The following is a 19,632-nucleotide window of genomic DNA, read 5'->3' on the forward strand; positions in this document are numbered from 1 at the left end:
AGAAGTTTCCTTTTCTTTTTGGCAGAAAGTCTCAGGGCGTGCAAACGGCCAAACTTCTACAGATCCCAAGAGTCGACCCATCTGTCCCAAGACTGCCGTATCTTTGCCCCCACCTTTTTTTCCCAGATGTCGCCTCCTTTTGAAAAAAAAAGGTCAATGACTAAATCCAATGCAATTTGCTATTAACCGCTGCCACATGTGTGTTTTTTCCTTCACCCTTCCATTTCAGTGGCGCAATGAAATAGATCATTCCTTTCCGGTCGGTCAGGGAAACCTCATCTTCGGCAGGAGCGCAATCGGCACGGCATTCACCGTCTTCCTCGTTAGTATAGTGGTGAGTATCGCCGCCTGTCACGCGGGAGACCGGGGTTCGATTCCCCGACGGGGTGTGCTTCCTTTTTTTTCTCTCCTCAGCCTTGCTTTCTCTGGAACTCTTTTCCAGGATCCTCTTCATCGTTGCCACTTTGACCTAGCCCATCCATGGCAGTACAGCTTCCTATTTGACACCAAAAAAGCATTTTGGGCTTCCTAGCATCTCGCACATGTCACCTCGACAATGCCGGGCTATCTTTCCCTTCATTTCGCCTTCCAAACACAGCTTGGTCCCCAGGAATGACACGCCACACCCACTTTTCCTTTGGGGAAAAGAAGGTTAATTTTGTCCAACTTCAGTTTCCTTTCCATGGACTTCGCCATTCAAATGACTCAAGATATCATCTGTAGAAGCGCCAATCTTGTCACCAAAGATCCAGTAGCCAAAGGAAGGCTTGAAGTCTTTCTTGAAAAATCCATGCAATCCAGTGTGATGAGATGGCACGGGAATCCACCATCATCTGCAGAAGTTTCCTTTTCTTTTTGGCAGAAAGTCTCAGGGCGTGCAAACGGCCAAACTTCTACAGATCCCAAGAGTCGACCCATCTGTCCCAAGACTGCCGTATCTTTGCCGCCACCTTTTTTTCCCAGATGTCGCCTCCTTTTGAGAAAAAAAGGTCAATGACTAAATCCATTGCAATTTGCTATTAACCGCTGCCACATGTGTGTTTTTTCCTTCACCCTTCCATTTCAGTGGCGCAATGAAATAGATCATTCCTTTCCGGTCGGTTACGGAAACCTCATCGTCGGCTGGAGCGCAATCGGCGCAGCGGTCACCTACTTCCTCGTTAGTATAGTGGTGAGTATCCCTGCCTGTCACGCGGGAGACCGGGGTTCGATTCCCGATGGGGAGTGCTTCCTCTTTTTCTCAACTCAGCCTTGCTTTCTCTGGAACTCTTTCCCAGGATCCTCTTCATCGTTGCCACTTTGACCTAGCCCATCCATGGCAGTACAGCTTCCTGTTTGACACCAAAAAAGCATTTCGGGCTTCCTAGCATCTCGCACATGTCACCTCGACAATGCCGGGCTATCTTTACCTTCATTTCGCCTTCCAAACACAGCTTGGTCCCCAGGAATGACACGCCACACCCACTTTTCCTTTGGGGAAAAGAAGGTTAATTTTGTCCAACTTCAGTTTCCTTTCCATGGACTTCGCCATTCAAATGACTCAAGATATCATCTGTAGAAGCGCCAATCTTGTCACCAAAGATCCAGTAGCCAAAGGAAGGCTTGAAGTCTTTCTTGAAAAATCCATGCAATCCAGTGTGATGAGATGGCACGGGAATCCACCATCATCTGCAGAAGTTTCCTTTTCTTTTTGGCAGAAAGTCTCAGGGCGTGCAAACGGCCAAACTTCTACAGATCCCAAGAGTCGACCCATCTGTCCCAAGACTGCCGTATCTTTGCCGCCACCTTTTTTTCCCAGATGTCGCCTCCTTTTGAGAAAAAAAGGTCAATGACTAAATCCAATGCAATTTGCTATTAACCGCTGCCACATGTGTGTTTTTTCCTTCACCCTTCCATTTCAGTGGCGCAATGAAATAGATCATTCCTTTCCGGTCGCGGAAACCTCATCTTCGGCTGGAGCGCAATCGGCGCGAAGGTCAGCTTCTTCCTCGTTAGTATAGTGGTGAGTATCCCCGCCTGTCACGCGGGAGACCGGGGTTCGATTCCCCGACGGGGAGTGCTTCCTCTTTTTCTCTCCTCAGCTTTGCTTTCTCTGGAACTCTTTCCCAGGATCCTCTTCATCGTTGCCACTTTGACCTAGCCCATCCATGGCAGTACAGCTTCCTGTTTGACACCAAAAAAGCATTTCGGGCTTCCTAGCATCTCGCACATGTCACCTCGACAATGCCGGGCTATCTTTCCCTTCATTTCGCGTTCCAAACACAGCTTGGTCCCCAGAAATGACACGCCACACCCACTTTTCCTTTGGGGAAAAGAAGGTTAATTTTGTCCAACTTCAGTTTCCTTTCCATGGACTTCGCCATTCAAATGACTCAAGATATCATCTGTAGAAGCGCCAATCTTGTCACCAAAGATCCAGTAGCCAAAGGAAGGCTTGAAGTCTTTCTTGAAAAATCCATGCAATCCAGTGTGATGAGATGGCACGGGAATCCACCATCATCTGCAGAAGTTTCCTTTTCTTTTTGGCAGAAAGTCTCAGGGCGTGCAAACGGCCAAACTTCTACAGATCCCAAGAGTCGACCCATCTGTCCCAAGACTGCCGTATCTTTGCCGCCACCTTTTTTTCCCAGATGTCGCCTCCTTTTGAGAAAAAAAGGTCAATGACTAAATCCATTGCAATTTGCTATTAACCGCTGCCCCATGTGTGTTTTTTCCTTCACCCTTCCATTTCAGTGGCGCAATGAAATAGATCATTCCTTTCCGGTCGGTTACGGAAACCTCATCTTCGGCTGGAGCGCAGTCGGCGCAGCAGTCACCTACTTCCTCGTTAGTATAGTGGTGAGTATCACTGCCTGTCACGCGGGAGACCGGGGTTCGATTCCCCGACGGGGAGTGCTTCCTCTTGTTCTCTCCTCAGCCTTGCTTTCTCTGGAACTCTTTCCCAGGATCCTCTTCATCGTTGCCACTTTGACCTAGCCCATCCATGGCAGTACAGCTTCCTGTTTGACACCAAAAAAGCATTTCGGGCTTCCTAGCATCTCGCACATGTCACCTCGACAATGCCGGGCTATCTTTACCTTCATTTCGCCTTCCAAACACAGCTTGGTCCCCAGGAATGACACGCCACACCCACTTTTCCTTTGGGGAAAAGAAGGTTAATTTTGTCCAACTTCAGTTTCCTTTCCATGGACTTCGCCATTCAAATGACTCAAGATATCATCTGTAGAAGCGCCAATCTTGTCACCAAAGATCCAGTAGCCAAAGGAAGGCTTGAAGTCTTTCTTGAAAAATCCATGCAATCCAGTGTGATGAGATGGCACGGGAATCCACCATCATCTGCAGAAGTTTCCTTTTCTTTTTGGCAGAAAGTCTCAGGGCGTGCAAACGGCCAAACTTCTACAGATCCCAAGAGTCGACCCATCTGTCCCAAGACTGCCGTATCTTTGCCGCCACCTTTTTTTCCCAGATGTCGCCTCCTTTTGAGAAAAAAAGGTCAATGACTAAATCCAGTGCAATTTGCTATTAACCGCTGCAACATGTGTGTTTTTACCTTCACCCTTCCATTTCAGTGGCGCAATGAAATAGATCATTCCTTTCCGGTCGGTCACGGAAACCTCATCTTCGGCTGGAGCGCAATCGGCGCGGTGGTCACCTTCTTCCTCGTTAGTATAGTGGAGAGTATCCCCGCCTGTCACGCGGGAGACCGGGGTTCGATTCCCCGACGGGGAGTGCTTCCTCTTTTTCTCTCCTCAGCCTTGCTTTCTCTGGAACTCTTTCCCAGGATCCTCTTCATCGTTGCCACTTTGACCTAGCCCATCCATGGCAGTACAGCTTCCTGTTTGACACCAAAAAAGCATTTCGGGCTTCCTAGCATCTCGCACATGTCACCTCGACAATGCCGGGCTATCTTTCCCTTCATTTCGCCTTCCAAACACAGCTTGGTCCCCAGGAATGACACGCCACACCCACTTTTCCTTTGGGGAAAAGAAGGTTAATTTTGTCCAACTTCAGTTTCCTTTCCATGGACTTCGCCATTCAAATGACTCAAGATATCATCTGTAGAAGCGCCAATCTTGTCACCAAAGATCCAGTAGCCAAAGGAAGGCTTGAAGTCTTTCTTGAAAAATCCATGCAATCCAGTGTGATGAGATGGCACGGGAATCCACCATCATCTGCAGAAGTTTCCTTTTCTTTTTGGCAGAAAGTCTCAGGGCGTGCAAACGGCCAAACTTCTACAGATCCCAAGAGTCGACCCATCTGTCCCAAGACTGCCGTATCTTTGCCGCCACCTTTTTTTCCCAGATGTCGCCTCCTTTTGAGAAAAAAAGGTCAATGACTAAATCCAATGCAATTTGCTATTAACCGCTGCCACATGTGTGTTTTTTCCTTCACCCTTCCATTTCAGTGGCGCAATGAAATAGATCATTCCTTTCCGGTCGGTCGCGGAAGCCTCAACTTCGGCTGGAGCGCAATCGGCGTGGCGGTCAGCTTCTTCCTCGTTAGTATAGTGGTGAGTATCCCCGCCTGTCACGTGGGAGACCGGGGTTCGATTCCCCGACGGGGAGTGCTTCCTCTTTTTCTCTCCTCAGCCTTGCTTTCTCTGGAACTCTTTCCCAGGATCCTCTTCATCGTTGCCACTTTGACCTAGCCCATCCATGGCAGTACAGCTTCCTGTTTGACACCAAAAAAGCATTTCGGGCTTCCTAGCATCTCGCACATGTCACCTCGACAATGCCGGGCTATCTTTCCCTTCATTTCGCCTTCCAAACACAGCTTGGTCCCCAGGAATGACACGCCACACCCACTTTTCCTTTGGGGAAAAGAAGGTTAATTTTGTCCAACTTCAGTTTCCTTTCCATGGACTTCGCCATTCAAATGACTCAAGATATCATCTGTAGAAGCGCCAATCTTGTCACCAAAGATCCAGTAGCCAAAGGAAGGCTTGAAGTCTTTCTTGAAAAATCCATGCAATCCAGTGTGATGAGATGGCACGGGAATCCACCATCATCTGCAGAAGTTTCCTTTTCTTTTTGGCAGAAAGTCTCAGGGCGTGCAAACGGCCAAACTTCTACAGATCCCAAGAGTCGACCAATCTGTCCCAAGACTGCCGTATCTTTGCCGCCACCTTTTTTTCCCAGATGTCACCTCCTTTTGAGAAAAAAAGGTCAATGACTAAATCCATTGCAATTTGCTATTAACCGCTGCCACATGTGTGTTTTTTCCTTCACCCTTACATTTCAGTGGCGCAATGAAATAGATCATTCCTTTCCGGTCGGTCACGGAAACCTCATCTTCGGCTGGAGCGCAATCGGCGCGGTGGTCACCTTCTTCCTCGTTAGTATAGTGTTGAGTATCCCCGCCTGTCACGCGGGAGACCGGGGTTCGATTCCCCGACGGGGAGTGCTTCCTCTTTTTCTCTCCTCAGCCTTGCTTTCTCTGGAACTCTTTCCCAGGATCCTCTTCATCGTTGCCACTCTGACCTAGCCTATCCATGGCAGTACAGCTTCCTGTTTGACACCAAAAAAGCATTTCGGGCTTCCTAGCATCTCGCACATGTCACCTCGACAATTCCGGGCTATCTTTCCCTTCATTTCGCCTTCCAAACACAGCTTGGTCCCCAGGAATGACACGCCACACCCACTTTTCCTTTGGGGAAAAGAAGGTTAATTTTGTCCAACTTCAGTTTCCTTTCCATGGACTTTGCCATTCAAATGACTCAAGATATCATCTGTAGAAGCGCCAATCTTGTCACCAAAGATCCAGTAGCCAAAGGAAGGCTTGAAGTCTTTCTTGAAAAATCCATGCAATCCAGTGTGATGAGATGGCACGGGAATCCACCATCATCTGCAGAAGTTTCCTTTTCTTTTTGGCAGAAAGTCTCAGGGCGTGCAAACGGCCAAACTTCTACAGATCCCAAGAGTCGACCCATCTGTCCCAAGACTGCCGTATCTTTGCCGCCACCTTTTTTTCCCAGATGTCGCCTCCTTTTGAGAAAAAAAGGTCAATGACTAAATCCAATGCAATTTGCTATTAACCGCTGCCACATGTGTGTTTTTTCCTTCACCCTTCCATTTCAGTGGCGCAATGAAATAGATCATTCCTTTCCGGTCGGTCGCGGAAACCTCATCTTCGGCTGGAGCGCAATCGGTGCGGCGGTCACCTTCTTCCTCGTTAGTATAGTGGTGAGTATCCCCGCCTGTCACGCGGGAGACCGGGGTTCGATTCCCCGACGGGGAGTGCTTCCTCTTTTTCTCTCCTCAGCCTTGCTTTCTCTGGAACTCTTTCCCAGGATCCTCTTCATCGTTGCCACTTTGACCTAGCCCATCCATGGCAGTACAGCTTCCTGTTTGACACCAAAAAAGCATTTCGGGCTTCCTAGCATCTCGCACATGTCACCTCGACAATGCCGGGCTATCTTTACCTTCATTTCGCCTTCCAAACACAGCTTGGTCCCCAGGAATGACACGCCACACCCACTTTTCCTTTGGGGAAAAGAAGGTTAATTTTGTCCAACTTCAGTTTCCTTTCCATGGACTTCGCCATTCAAATAACTCAAGATATCATCTGTAGAAGCGCCAATCTTGTCACCAAAGATCCAGTAGCCAAAGGAAGGCTTGAAGTCTTTCTTGAAAACTCCATGCAATCCAGAGTGATGAGATGGCACGGGAATCCACCATCATCTGCAGAAGTTTCCTTTTCTTTTTGGCAGAAAGTCTCAGGGCGTGCAAACGGCCAAACTTCTACAGATCCCAAGAGTCGACCCATCTGTCCCAAGACTGCCGTATCTTTGCCGCCACCTTTTTTTCCCAGATGTCGCCTCCTTTTGAGAAAAAAAGGTCAATGACTAAATCCAATGCAATTTGCTATTAACCGCTGCCACATGTGTGTTTTTTCCTTCACCCTTCCATTTCAGTGGCGCAATGAAATAGATCATTCCTTTCCCGTCGGTCGCGGAAACCTCATCTTCGGCTGGAGCGCAATCGGCGCGGCGGTCACCTTCTTCCTCGTTAGTATAGTGGTGAGTATCCCCGCCTGTCACGCGGGAGACCGGGGTTCGATTCCCCGACGGGGAGTGCTTCCTCTTTTTCTCTCCTCAGCCTTGCTTTCTCTGGAACTCTTTCCCAGGATCCTCTTCATCGTTGCCACTTTGACCTAGCCCATCCATGGCAGTACAGCTTCCTGTTTGACACCAAAAAAGCATTTCGGGTTTCCTAGCATCTCGCACATGTCACCTCGACAATGCCGGGCTATCTTTCCCTTCATTTCGCCTTCCAAACACAGCTTGGTCCCCAGGAATGACACGCCACACCCACTTTTCCTTTGGGGAAAAGAAGGTTAATTTTGTCCAACTTCAGTTTCCTTTCCATGGACTTCGCCATTCAAATGACTCAAGATATCATCTGTAGAAGCGCCAATCTTGTCACCAAAGATCCAGTAGCCAAAGGAAGGCTTGAAGTCTTTCTTGAAAAATCCATGCAATCCAGTGTGATGAGATGGCACGGGAATCCACCATCATCTGCAGAAGTTTCCTTTTCTTTTTGGCAGAAAGTCTCAGGGCGTGCAAACGGCCAAACTTCTACAGATCCCAAGAGTCGACCCATCTGTCCCAAGACTGCCGTATCTTTGCCGCCACCTTTTTTTCCCAGATGTCACCTCCTTTTGAGAAAAAAAGGTCAATGACTAAATCCATTGCAATTTGCTATTAACCGCTGCCACATGTGTGTTTTTTCCTTCACCCTTCCATTTCAGTGGCGCAATGAAATAGATCATTCCTTTCCGGTCGGTCACGGAAACCTCATCTTCGGCTGGAGCGCAATCGGCGCGGTGGTCACCTTCTTCCTCGTTAGTATAGTGTTGAGTATCCCCGCCTGTCACGCGGGAGACCGGGGTTCGATTCCCCGACGGGGAGTGCTTCCTCTTTTTCTCTCCTCAGCCTTGCTTTCTCTGGAACTCTTTCCCAGGATCCTCTTCATCGTTGCCACTCTGACCTAGCCTATCCATGGCAGTACAGCTTCCTGTTTGACACCAAAAAAGCATTTCGGGCTTCCTAGCATCTCGCACATGTCACCTCGACAATTCCGGGCTATCTTTCCCTTCATTTCGCCTTCCAAACACAGCTTGGTCCCCAGGAATGACACGCCACACCCACTTTTCCTTTGGGGAAAAGAAGGTTAATTTTGTCCAACTTCAGTTTCCTTTCCATGGACTTTGCCATTCAAATGACTCAAGATATCATCTGTAGAAGCGCCAATCTTGTCACCAAAGATCCAGTAGCCAAAGGAAGGCTTGAAGTCTTTCTTGAAAAATCCATGCAATCCAGTGTGATGAGATGGCACGGGAATCCACCATCATCTGCAGAAGTTTCCTTTTCTTTTTGGCAGAAAGTCTCAGGGCGTGCAAACGGCCAAACTTCTACAGATCCCAAGAGTCGACCCATCTGTCCCAAGACTGCCGTATCTTTGCCGCCACCTTTTTTTCCCAGATGTCGCCTCCTTTTGAGAAAAAAAGGTCAATGACTAAATCCAATGCAATTTGCTATTAACCGCTGCCACATGTGTGTTTTTTCCTTCACCCTTCCATTTCAGTGGCGCAATGAAATAGATCATTCCTTTCCGGTCGGTCGCGGAAACCTCATCTTCGGCTGGAGCGCAATCGGTGCGGCGGTCACCTTCTTCCTCGTTAGTATAGTGGTGAGTATCCCCGCCTGTCACGCGGGAGACCGGGGTTCGATTCCCCGACGGGGAGTGCTTCCTCTTTTTCTCTCCTCAGCCTTGCTTTCTCTGGAACTCTTTCCCAGGATCCTCTTCATCGTTGCCACTTTGACCTAGCCCATCCATGGCAGTACAGCTTCCTGTTTGACACCAAAAAAGCATTTCGGGCTTCCTAGCATCTCGCACATGTCACCTCGACAATGCCGGGCTATCTTTACCTTCATTTCGCCTTCCAAACACAGCTTGGTCCCCAGGAATGACACGCCACACCCACTTTTCCTTTGGGGAAAAGAAGGTTAATTTTGTCCAACTTCAGTTTCCTTTCCATGGACTTCGCCATTCAAATAACTCAAGATATCATCTGTAGAAGCGCCAATCTTGTCACCAAAGATCCAGTAGCCAAAGGAAGGCTTGAAGTCTTTCTTGAAAAATCCATGCAATCCAGAGTGATGAGATGGCACGGGAATCCACCATCATCTGCAGAAGTTTCCTTTTCTTTTTGGCAGAAAGTCTCAGGGCGTGCAAACGGCCAAACTTCTACAGATCCCAAGAGTCGACCCATCTGTCCCAAGACTGCCGTATCTTTGCCGCCACCTTTTTTTCCCAGATGTCGCCTCCTTTTGAGAAAAAAAGGTCAATGACTAAATCCAATGCAATTTGCTATTAACCGCTGCCACATGTGTGTTTTTTCCTTCACCCTTCCATTTCAGTGGCGCAATGAAATAGATCATTCCTTTCCCGTCGGTCGCGGAAACCTCATCTTCGGCTGGAGCGCAATCGGCGCGGCGGTCACCTTCTTCCTCGTTAGTATAGTGGTGAGTATCCCCGCCTGTCACGCGGGAGACCGGGGTTTGATTCCCCGACGGGGAGTGCTTCCTCTTTTTCTCTCCTCAGCCTTGCTTTCTCTGGAACTCTTTCCCAGGATCCTCTTCATCGTTGCCACTTTGACCTAGCCCATCCATGGCAGTACAGCTTCCTGTTTGACACCAAAAAAGCATTTCGGGCTTCCTAGCATCTCGCACATGCCACCTCGACAATGCCGGGCTATCTTTCCCTTCATTTCGCCTTCCAAACACAGCTTGGTCCCCAGGAATGACACGCCACACCCACTTTTCCTTTGGGGAAAAGAAGGTTAATTTTGTCCAACTTCAGTTTCCTTTCCATGGACTTCGCCATTCAAATGACTCAAGATATCATCTGTAGAAGCGCCAATCTTGTCACCAAAGATCCAGTAGCCAAAGGAAGGCTTGAAGTCTTTCTTGAAAAATCCATGCAATCCAGTGTGATGAGATGGCACGGGAATCCACCATCATCTGCAGAAGTTTCCTTTTCTTTTTGGCAGAAAGTCTCAGGGCGTGCAAACGGCCAAACTTCTACAGATCCCAAGAGTCGACCCATCTGTCCCAAGACTGCCGTATCTTTGCCGCCACCTTTTTTTCCCAGATGTCGCCTCCTTTTGAGAAAAAAAGGTCAATGACTAAATCCAATGCAATTTGCTATTAACCGCTGCCACATGTGTGTTTTTTCCTTCACCCTTCCATTTCAGTGGCGCAATGAAATAGATCATTCCTTTCCGGTCGGTCGCGGAAACCTCATCTTCAGCTGGAGCGCAATCGGCGCGGCGGTTACCTTCTTCCTCGTTAGTATAGTGGTGAGTATCCCTGCCTGTCACGCGGGAGACCGGGGTTCGATTCCCCGACGGGGAGTGCTTCCTCTTTTTCTCTCCTCAGCCTTCCTTTCTCTGGAACTCTTTCCCAGGATCCTCTTCATCGTTGCCACTTTGACCTAGCCCATCCATGGCAGTACAGCTTCCTGTTTGACACCAAAAAAGCATTTCGGGCTTCCTAGCATCTCGCACATGTCACCTCGACAATGCCGGGCTATCTTTCCCTTCATTTCGCCTTCCAAACACAGCTTGGTCCCCAGGAATGACACGCCACACCCACTTTTCCTTTGGGGAAAAGAAGGTTAATTTTGTCCAACTTCAGTTTCCTTTCCATGGACTTCGCCATTCAAATGACTCAAGATATCATCTGTAGAAGCGCCAATCTTGTCACCAAAGATCCAGTAGCCAAAGGAAGGCTTGAAGTCTTTCTTGAAAAATCCATGCAATCCAGTGTGATGAGATGGCACGGGAATCCACCATCATCTGCAGAAGTTTCCTTTTCTTTTTGGCAGAAAGTCTCAGGGCGTGCAAACGGCCAAACTTCTACAGATCCCAAGAGTCGACCCATCTGTCCCAAGACTGCCGTATCTTTGCCGCCACCTTTTTTTCCCAGATGTCGCCTCCTTTTGAGAAAAAAAGGTCAATGACTAAATCCAATGCAATTTGCTATTAACCGCTGCCACATGTGTGTTTTTTCCTTCACCCTTCCATTTCAGTGGCGCAATGAAATAGATCATTCCTTTCCGGTCGGTCGCGGAAACCTCATCTTCGGCTGGAGCGCAATCGACGCGGCGGTCACCTTCTTCCTCGTTAGTATAGTGGTGAGTATCCCCGCCTGTCACGCGGGAGACCGGGGTTCGATTCCCCGACGGGGAGTGCTTCCTCTTTTTCTCTCCTCAGCCTTGCTTTCTCTGGAACTCTTTCCCAGGATCCTCTTCATCGTTGCCACTTTGACCTAGCCCATCCATGGCAGTACAGCTTCCTGTTTGACACCAAAAAAGCATTTCGGGCTTCCTAGCATCTCGCACATGTCACCTCGACAATGCCGGGCTATCTTTCCCTTCATTTCGCCTTCCAAACACAGCTTGGTCCCCAGGAATGACACGCCACACCCACTTTTCCTTTGGGGAAAAGAAGGTTAATTTTGTCCAACTTCAGTTTCCTTTCCATGGACTTCGCCATTCAAATGACTCAAGATATCATCTGTAGAAGCGCCAATCTTGTCACCAAAGATCCAGTAGCCAAAGGAAGGCTTGAAGTCTTTCTTGAAAAATCCATGCAATCCAGTGTGATGAGATGGCACGGGAATCCACCATCATCTGCAGAAGTTTCCTTTTCTTTTTGGCAGAAAGTCTCAGGGCGTGCAAACGGCCAAACTTCTACAGATCCCAAGAGTCGACCCATCTGTCCCAAGACTGCCGTATCTTTGCCGCCACCTTTTTTTCCCAGATGTCGCCTCCTTTTGAGAAAAAAAGGTCAATGACTAAATCCAATGCAATTTGCTATTAACCGCTGCCACATGTGTGTTTTTTCCTTCACCCTTCCATTTCAGTGGCGCAATGAAATAGATCATTCCTTTCCGGTCGGTCGCGGAAACCTCATCTTCGGCTGGAGCGCAATCGGCGCGGCGGTCAGCTTCTTCCTCATTAGTATAGTGGTGAGTATCCCCGCCTGTCATGCGGGAGACCGGGGTTCGATTCCCCGACGGGGAGTGCTTCCTCTTTTTCTTTCCTCAGCCTTGCTTTCTCTGGAACTCTTTCCCAGGATCCTCTTCATCGTTGCCACTTTGACCTAGCCCATCCATGGCAGTACAGCTTCCTGTTTGACACCAAAAAAGCATTTCGGGCTTCCTAGCATCTCGCACATGTCACCTCGACAATGCCGGGCTATCTTTCCCTTCATTTCGCCTTCCAAACACAGCTTGGTCCCCAGGAATGACACGCCACACCCACTTTTCCTTTGGGGAAAAGAAGGTTAATTTTGTCCAACTTCAGTTTCCTTTCCATGGACTTCGCCATTCAAATGACTCAAGATATCATCTGTAGAAGCGCCAATCTTGTCACCAAAGATCCAGTAGCCAAAGGAAGGCTTGAAGTCTTTCTTGAAAAATCCATGCAATCCAGTGTGATGAGATGGCACGGGAATCCACCATCATCTGCAGAAGTTTCCTTTTCTTTTTGGCAGAAAGTCTCAGGGCGTGCAAACGGCCAAACTTCTACAGATCCCAAGAGTCGACCCATCTGTCCCAAGACTGCCGTATCTTTGCCGCCACCTTTTTTTCCCAGATGTCGCCTCCTTTTGAGAAAAAAAGGTCAATGACTAAATCCAATGCAATTTGCTATTAACCGCTGCCACATGTGTGTTTTTTCCTTCACCCTTCCATTTCAGTGGCGCAATGAAATAGATCATTCCTTTCCGGTCGGTCACGGAAACCTCATCTTCGGCTGGAGCGCAATCGGCGTAGTGGTCACCTTCTTCCTCGTTAGTATAGTGGTAAGTATCCCCGCCTGTCACGCGGGAGACCGGGGTTCGATTCCCCGACGGGGAGTGCTTCCTCTTTTTCTCTCCTCAGCCTTCCTTTCTCTGGAACTCTTTCCCAGGATCCTCTTCATCGTTGCCACTTTGACCTAGCCCATCCATGGCAGTACAGCTTCCTGTTTGACACCAAAAAAGCATTTCGGGCTTCCTAGCATCTCTAACATGTCACCTCGACAATGCCGGTCTTTTTTTCTCTTCATTTCACCTTCCAAACACAGCTTGTTCCCCAGGAATGACACGCCACACCCACTTTTCCTTTGGGGAAAAGAAGGTTAATTTTGTGCAACTTCAGTTTCCTTTCCATGGACTTCGCCATTCAAATGACTCAAGATATCATCGGTAGAAGCGCCAATCTTGTCACCAAAGATCCAGTAGCCAAAGGAAGGCTTGAAGTCTTTCTTGAAAAATCCATGCAATCCAGTGTGATGAGATGGCACGGGAATCCACCATCATCTGCAGAAGTTTCCTTTTCTTTTTGGCAGAAAGTCTCAGGGCGTGCAAACGGCCAAACTTCTACAGATCCCAAGAGTCGACCCATCTGTCCCAAGACTGCCGTATCATTGCCGCCACCTTTTTTTCCCAGATGTCGCCTCCTTTTGAGAAAAAAAGGTCAATGACTAAATCCAATGCAATTTGCTATTAACCGCTGCCACATGTGTGTTTTTTCCTTCACCCTTCCATTTCAGTGGCGCAATGAAATAGATCATTCCTTTCCGGTCGGTCGCGGAAACCTCATCTTCGGCTGGAGCGCAATCAGCATGGTGGTCACCTTCTTCCTCGTTAGTATAGTGGTGAGTATCCCCGCCTGTCACGTGGGAGACCGGGGTTCGATTCCCCGACGGGGAGTGCATCCTCTTTTTCTCTCCTCAGCCTTGCTTTCTCTGGAACTCTTTCCCAGGATCCTCTTCATCGTTGCCACTTTGACCTAGCCCATCCATGGCAGTACAGCTTCCTGTTTGACACCAAAAAAGCATTTCGGGCTTCCTAGCATCTCGCACATGTCACCTCGACAATGCCGGGCTATCTTTCCCTTCATTTCGCCTTCCAAACACAGCTTGGTCCCCAGGAATGACACGCCACACCCACTTTTCCTTTGGGGAAAAGAAGGTTAATTTTGTCCAACTTCAGTTTCCTTTCCATGGACTTCGCCATTCAAATGACTCAAGATATCATCTGTAGAAGCGCCAATCTTGTCACCAAAGATCCAGTAGCCAAAGGAAGGCTTGAAGTCTTTCTTGAAAAATCCATGCAATCCAGTGTGATGAGATGGCACGGGAATCCACCATCATCTGCAGAAGTTTCCTTTTCTTTTTGGCAGAAAGTCTCAGGGCGTGCAAACGGCCAAACTTCTACAGATCCCAAGAGTCGACCCATCTGTCCCAAGACTGCCGTATCTTTGCCGCCACCTTTTTTTCCCAGATGTCGCCTCCTTTTGAGAAAAAAAGGTCAATGACTAAATCCAATGCAATTTGCTATTAACTGCTGCCACATGTGTGTTTTTTCCTTCACCCTTCCATTTCAGTGGCGCAATGAAATAGATCATTCCTTTCCGGTCGGTCGCGGAAACCTCATCTTCGGCTGGAGCGCAATCGGCGTGGCGGTCAGCTTCTTCCTCGTTAGTATAGTGGTGAGTATCCCCGCCTGTCACGCGGGAGACCGGGGTTCGATTCCCCGACGGGGAGTGCTTCCTCTTTTTCTCTCCTCAGCCTTGCTTTCTCTGGAACTCTTTCCCAGGATCCTCTTCATCGTTGCCACTTTGACCTAGCCCATCCATGGCAGTACAGCTTCCTGTTTGACACCAAAAAAGCATTTCGGGTTTCCTAGCATCTCGCACATGTCACCTCGACAATGCCGGGCTATCTTTCCCTTCATTTCGCCTTCCAAACACAGCTTGGTCCCCAGGAATGACACGCCACACCCACTTTTCCTTTGGGGAAAAGAAGGTTAATTTTGTCCAACTTCAGTTTCCTTTCCATGGACTTCGCCATTCAAATGACTCAAGATATCATCTGTAGAAGCGCCAATCTTGTCACCAAAGATCCAGTAGCCAAAGGAAGGCTTGAAGTCTTTCTTGAAAAATCCATGCAATCCAGTGTGATGAGATGGCACGGGAATCCACCATCATCTGCAGAAGTTTCCTTTTCTTTTTGGCAGAAAGTCTCAGGGCGTGCAAACGGCCAAACTTCTACAGATCCCAAGAGTCGACCCATCTGTCCCAAGACTGCCGTATCTTTGCCGCCACCTTTTTTTCCCAGATGTCGCCTCCTTTTGAGAAAAAAAGGTCAATGACTAAATCCAGTGCAATTTGCTATTAACCGCTGCCACATGTGTGTTTTTACCTTCACCCTTCCATTTCAGTGGCGCAATGAAATAGATCATTCCTTTCCGGTCGGTCACGGAAACCTCATCTTCGGCTGGAGCGCAATCGGCGCGGTGGTCACCTTCTTCCTCGTTAGTATAGTGGAGAGTATCCCCGCCTGTCACGCGGGAGACCGGGGTTCGATTCCCCGACGGGGAGTGCTTCCTCTTTTTCTCTCCTCAGCCTTGCTTTCTCTGGAACTCTTTCCCAGGATCCTCTTCATCGTTGCCACTTTGACCTAGCCCATCCATGGCAGTACAGCTTCCTGTTTGACACCAAAAAAGCATTTCGGGCTTCCTAGCATCTCGCACATGTCACCTCGACAATGCCGGGCTATCTTTCCCTTCATTTCGCCTTCCAAACACAGCTTGGTCCCCAGGAATGACACGCCACACCCACTTTTCCTTTGGGGAAAAGAAGGTTAATTTTGTCCAACTTCAGTTTCCTTTCCATGGACTTCGCCATTCAAATGACTCAAGATATCATCTGTAGAAGCGCCAATCTTGTCACCAAAGATCCAGTAGCCAAAGGAAGGCTTGAAGTCTTTCTTGAAAAATCCATGCAATCCAGTGTGATGAGATGGCACGGGAATCCACCATCATCTGCAGAAGTTTCCTTTTCTTTTTGGCAGAAAGTCTCAGGGCGTGCAAACGGCCAAACTTCTACAGATCCCAAGAGTCGACCCATCTGTCCCAAGACTGCCGTATCTTTGCCGCCACCTTTTTTTCCCAGATGTCGCCTCCTTTTGAGAAAAAAAGGTCAATGACTAAATCCAGTGCAATTTGCTATTAACCGCTGCCACATGTGTGTTTTTACCTTCACCCTTCCATTTCAGTGGCGCAATGAAATAGATCATTCCTTTCCGGTCGGTCACGGAAACCTCATCTTCGGCTGGAGCGCAATCGGCGCGGTGGTCACCTTCTTCCTCGTTAGTATAGTGGAGAGTATCCCCGCCTGTCACGCGGGAGACCGGGGTTCGATTCCCCGACGGGGAGTGCTTCCTCTTTTTCTCTCCTCAGCCTTGCTTTCTCTGGAACTCTTTCCCAGGATCCTCTTCATCGTTGCCACTTTGACCTAGCCCATCCATGGCAGTACAGCTTCCTGTTTGACACCAAAAAAGCATTTCGGGCTTCCTAGCATCTCGCACATGTCACCTCGACAATGCCGGGCTATCTTTCCCTTCATTTCGCCTTCCAAACACAGCTTGGTCCCCAGGAATGACACGCCACACCCACTTTTCCTTTGGGGAAAAGAAGGTTAATTTTGTCCAACTTCAGTTTCCTTTCCATGGACTTCGCCATTCAAATGACTCAAGATATCATCTGTAGAAGCGCCAATCTTGTCACCAAAGATCCAGTAGCCAAAGGAAGGCTTGAAGTCTTTCTTGAAAAATCCATGCAATCCAGTGTGATGAGATGGCACGGGAATCCACCATCATCTGCAGAAGTTTCCTTTTCTTTTTGGCAGAAAGTCTCAGGGCGTGCAAACGGCCAAACTTCTACAGATCCCAAGAGTCGACCCATCTGTCCCAAGACTGCCGTATCTTTGCCGCCACCTTTTTTTCCCAGATGTCGCCTCCTTTTGAGAAAAAAAGGTCAATGACTAAATCCAATGCAATTTGCTATTAACCGCTGCCACATGTGTGTTTTTTCCTTCACCCTTCCATTTCAGTGGCGCAATGAAATAGATCATTCCTTTCCGGTCGGTCGCGGAAACCTCATCTTCGGCTGGAGCGCAATCGGCGCGGCGGTCACCTTCTTCCTCGTTAGTATAGTGGTGAGTATCCCTGCCTGTCACGCGGGAGACCGGGGTTCGATTCCCCGACGGGGAGTGCTTCCTCTTTTTCTCTCCTCAGCCTTGCTTTCTCTGGAACTCTTTCCCAGGATCCTCTTCATCGTTGCCACTTTGACCTAGCCCATCCATGGCAGTACAGCTTCCTGTTTGACACCAAAAAAGCATTTCGGGCTTCCTAGCATCTCGCACATGTCACCTCGACAATGCCGGGCTATCTTTCCCTTCATTTCGCCTTCCAAACACAGCTTGGTCCCCAGGAATGACACGCCACACCCACTTTTCCTTTGGGGAAAAGAAGGTTAATTTTGTCCAACTTCAGTTTCCTTTCCATGGACTTCGCCATTCAAATGACTCAAGATATCATCTGTAGAAGCGCCAATCTTGTCACCAAAGATCCAGTAGCCAAAGGAAGGCTTGAAGTCTTTCTTGAAAACTCCATGCAATCCAGTGTGATGAGATGGCACGGGAATCCACCATCATCTGCAGAAGTTTCCTTTTCTTTTTGGCAGAAAGTCTCAGGGCGTGCAAACGGCCAAACTTCTACAGATCCCAAGAGTCGACCCATCTGTCCCAAGACTGCCGTATCTTTGCCGCCACCTTTTTTTCCCAGATGTCGCCTCCTTTTGAGAAAAAAAGGTCAATGACTAAATCCAATGCAATTTGCTATTAACCGCTGCCACATGTGTGTTTTTTCCTTCACCCTTCCATTTCAGTGGCGCAATGAAATAGATCATTCCTTTCCCGTCGGTCGCGGAAACCTCATCTTCGGCTGGAGCGCAATCGGCGTGGCGGTCAGCTTCTTCCTCGTTAGTATAGTGGTGAGTATCCCTGCCTGTCACGCGGGAGACCGGGGTTCGATTCCCCGACGGGGAGTGCTTCCTCTTTTTCTCTCCTCAGCCTTGCTTTCTCTGGAACTCTTTCCCAGGATCCTCTTCATTTGACCTAGCCCATCCATGGCAGTACAGCTTCCTGTTTGACACCAAAAAAGCATTTCGGGTTTCCTAGCATCTCGCACATGTCACCTCGACAATGCCGGGCTATCTTTCCCTTCATTTCGCCTTCCAAACACAGCTTGGTCCCCAGGAATGACACGCCACACCCACTTTTCCTTTGGGGAAAAGAAGGTTAATTTTGTCCAACTTCAGTTTCCTTTCCATGGACTTCGCCATTCAAATGACTCAAGATATCATCTGTAGAAGCGCCAATCTTGTCACCAAAGATCCAGTAGCCAAAGGAAGGCTTGAAGTCTTTCTTGAAAAATCCATGCAATCCAGTGTGATGAGATGGCACGGGAATCCAACATCATCTGCAGAAGTTTCCTTTTCTTTTTGGCAGAAAGTCTCAGGGCGTGCAAACGGCCAAACTTCTACAGATCCCAAGAGTCGACCCATCTGTCCCAAGACTGCCGTATCTTTGCCGCCACCTTTTTTTCCCAGATGTCACCTCCTTTTGAGAAAAAATGGTCAATGACTAAATCCAATGCAATTTGCTATTAACCGCTGCCACATGTGTGTTTTTACCTTCACCCTTCCATTTCAGTGGCGCAATGAAATAGATCATTCTTTTCCGGTCGGTCACGGAAACCTCATCTTCGGCTGGAGCGCAATCGGCGCGGTGGTCACCTTCTTCCTCATTAGTATAGTGGTGAGTATCCCCGCCTGTCACGCGGGAGACCGGGGTTCGATTCCCCGACGGGGAGTGCTTCCTCTTTTTCTCTCCTCAGCCTTGCTTTCTCTGGAACTCTTTCCCAGGATCCTCTTCATCGTTGCCACTCTGACCTAGCCTATCCATGGCAGTACAGCTTCCTGTTTGACACCAAAAAAGCATTTCGGGCTTCCTAGCATCTCGCACATGTCACCTCGACAATGCCGGGCTATCTTTCCCTTCATTTCGCCTTCCAAACACAGCTTGGTCCCCAGGAATGACACGCCACACCCACTTTTCCTTTGGGGAAAAGAAGGTTAATTTTGTCCAACTTCAGTTTCCTTTCCATGGACTTCGCCATTCAAATGACTCAAGATATCATCTGTAGAAGCGCCAATCTTGTCACCAAAGATCCAGTAGCCAAAGGAAGGCTTGAAGTCTTTCTTGAAAAATCCATGCAATCCAGTGTGATGAGATGGCACGGGAATCCACCATCATCTGCAGAAGTTTCCTTTTCTTTTTGGCAGAAAGTCTCAGGGCGTGCAAACGGCCAAACTTCTACAGATCCCAAGAGTCGACCCATCTGTCCCAAGACTGCCGTATCTTTGCCGCCACCTTTTTTTCCCAGATGTCGCCTCCTTTTGAGAAAAAAAGGTCAATGACTAAATCCAATGCAATTTGCTATTAACCGCTGCCACATGTGTGTTTTTTCCTTCACCCTTCCATTTCAGTGGCGCAATGAAATAGATCATTCCTTTCCGGTCGGTCGCGGAAACCTCAACTTCGGCTGGAGCGCAATCGGCGCGGCGGTCAGCTTCTTCCTCGTTAGTATAGTGGTGAGTATCCCCGCCTGTCACGCGGGAGACCGGGGTTCGATTCCCCGACGGGGAGTGCTTCCTCTTTTTCTCTCCTCAGCCTTG

At 48.7% G+C, this 19,632-nt stretch overlaps 8 non-coding genes across 8 annotated transcripts; all 8 read left to right on the forward strand.

Annotated features, from left to right (window-relative positions):
* Positions 1 to 1,985: 1,985 nt before the first annotated feature.
* Positions 1,986 to 2,057, forward strand: TRNAD-GUC (transfer RNA aspartic acid (anticodon GUC)). Its single transcript has one exon. It is a non-coding gene; the product is annotated as a tRNA-Asp (tRNA).
* Positions 2,058 to 6,165: 4,108 nt separating this feature from the next.
* On the forward strand, positions 6,166 to 6,237 carry TRNAD-GUC (transfer RNA aspartic acid (anticodon GUC)). The gene has a single exon. It is a non-coding gene; the product is annotated as a tRNA-Asp (tRNA).
* A 764-nt stretch (positions 6,238 to 7,001) lies between these two features.
* TRNAD-GUC (transfer RNA aspartic acid (anticodon GUC)) lies at positions 7,002 to 7,073 on the forward strand. Its single transcript has one exon. It is a non-coding gene; the product is annotated as a tRNA-Asp (tRNA).
* Positions 7,074 to 8,673: 1,600 nt separating this feature from the next.
* On the forward strand, positions 8,674 to 8,745 carry TRNAD-GUC (transfer RNA aspartic acid (anticodon GUC)). The gene has a single exon. It is a non-coding gene; the product is annotated as a tRNA-Asp (tRNA).
* Positions 8,746 to 11,181: 2,436 nt separating this feature from the next.
* Positions 11,182 to 11,253, forward strand: TRNAD-GUC (transfer RNA aspartic acid (anticodon GUC)). Its single transcript has one exon. It is a non-coding gene; the product is annotated as a tRNA-Asp (tRNA).
* A 1,600-nt stretch (positions 11,254 to 12,853) lies between these two features.
* TRNAD-GUC (transfer RNA aspartic acid (anticodon GUC)) lies at positions 12,854 to 12,925 on the forward strand. The gene has a single exon. It is a non-coding gene; the product is annotated as a tRNA-Asp (tRNA).
* Positions 12,926 to 14,525: 1,600 nt separating this feature from the next.
* Positions 14,526 to 14,597, forward strand: TRNAD-GUC (transfer RNA aspartic acid (anticodon GUC)). Its single transcript has one exon. It is a non-coding gene; the product is annotated as a tRNA-Asp (tRNA).
* A 4,934-nt stretch (positions 14,598 to 19,531) lies between these two features.
* Positions 19,532 to 19,603, forward strand: TRNAD-GUC (transfer RNA aspartic acid (anticodon GUC)). Its single transcript has one exon. It is a non-coding gene; the product is annotated as a tRNA-Asp (tRNA).
* Positions 19,604 to 19,632: the final 29 nt, after the last annotated feature.

This window comes from Leptodactylus fuscus, unplaced genomic scaffold (assembly GCF_031893055.1).
Source record: "Leptodactylus fuscus isolate aLepFus1 unplaced genomic scaffold, aLepFus1.hap2 HAP2_SCAFFOLD_378, whole genome shotgun sequence".
Lineage (NCBI taxonomy): Eukaryota > Metazoa > Chordata > Amphibia > Anura > Leptodactylidae > Leptodactylus > Leptodactylus fuscus.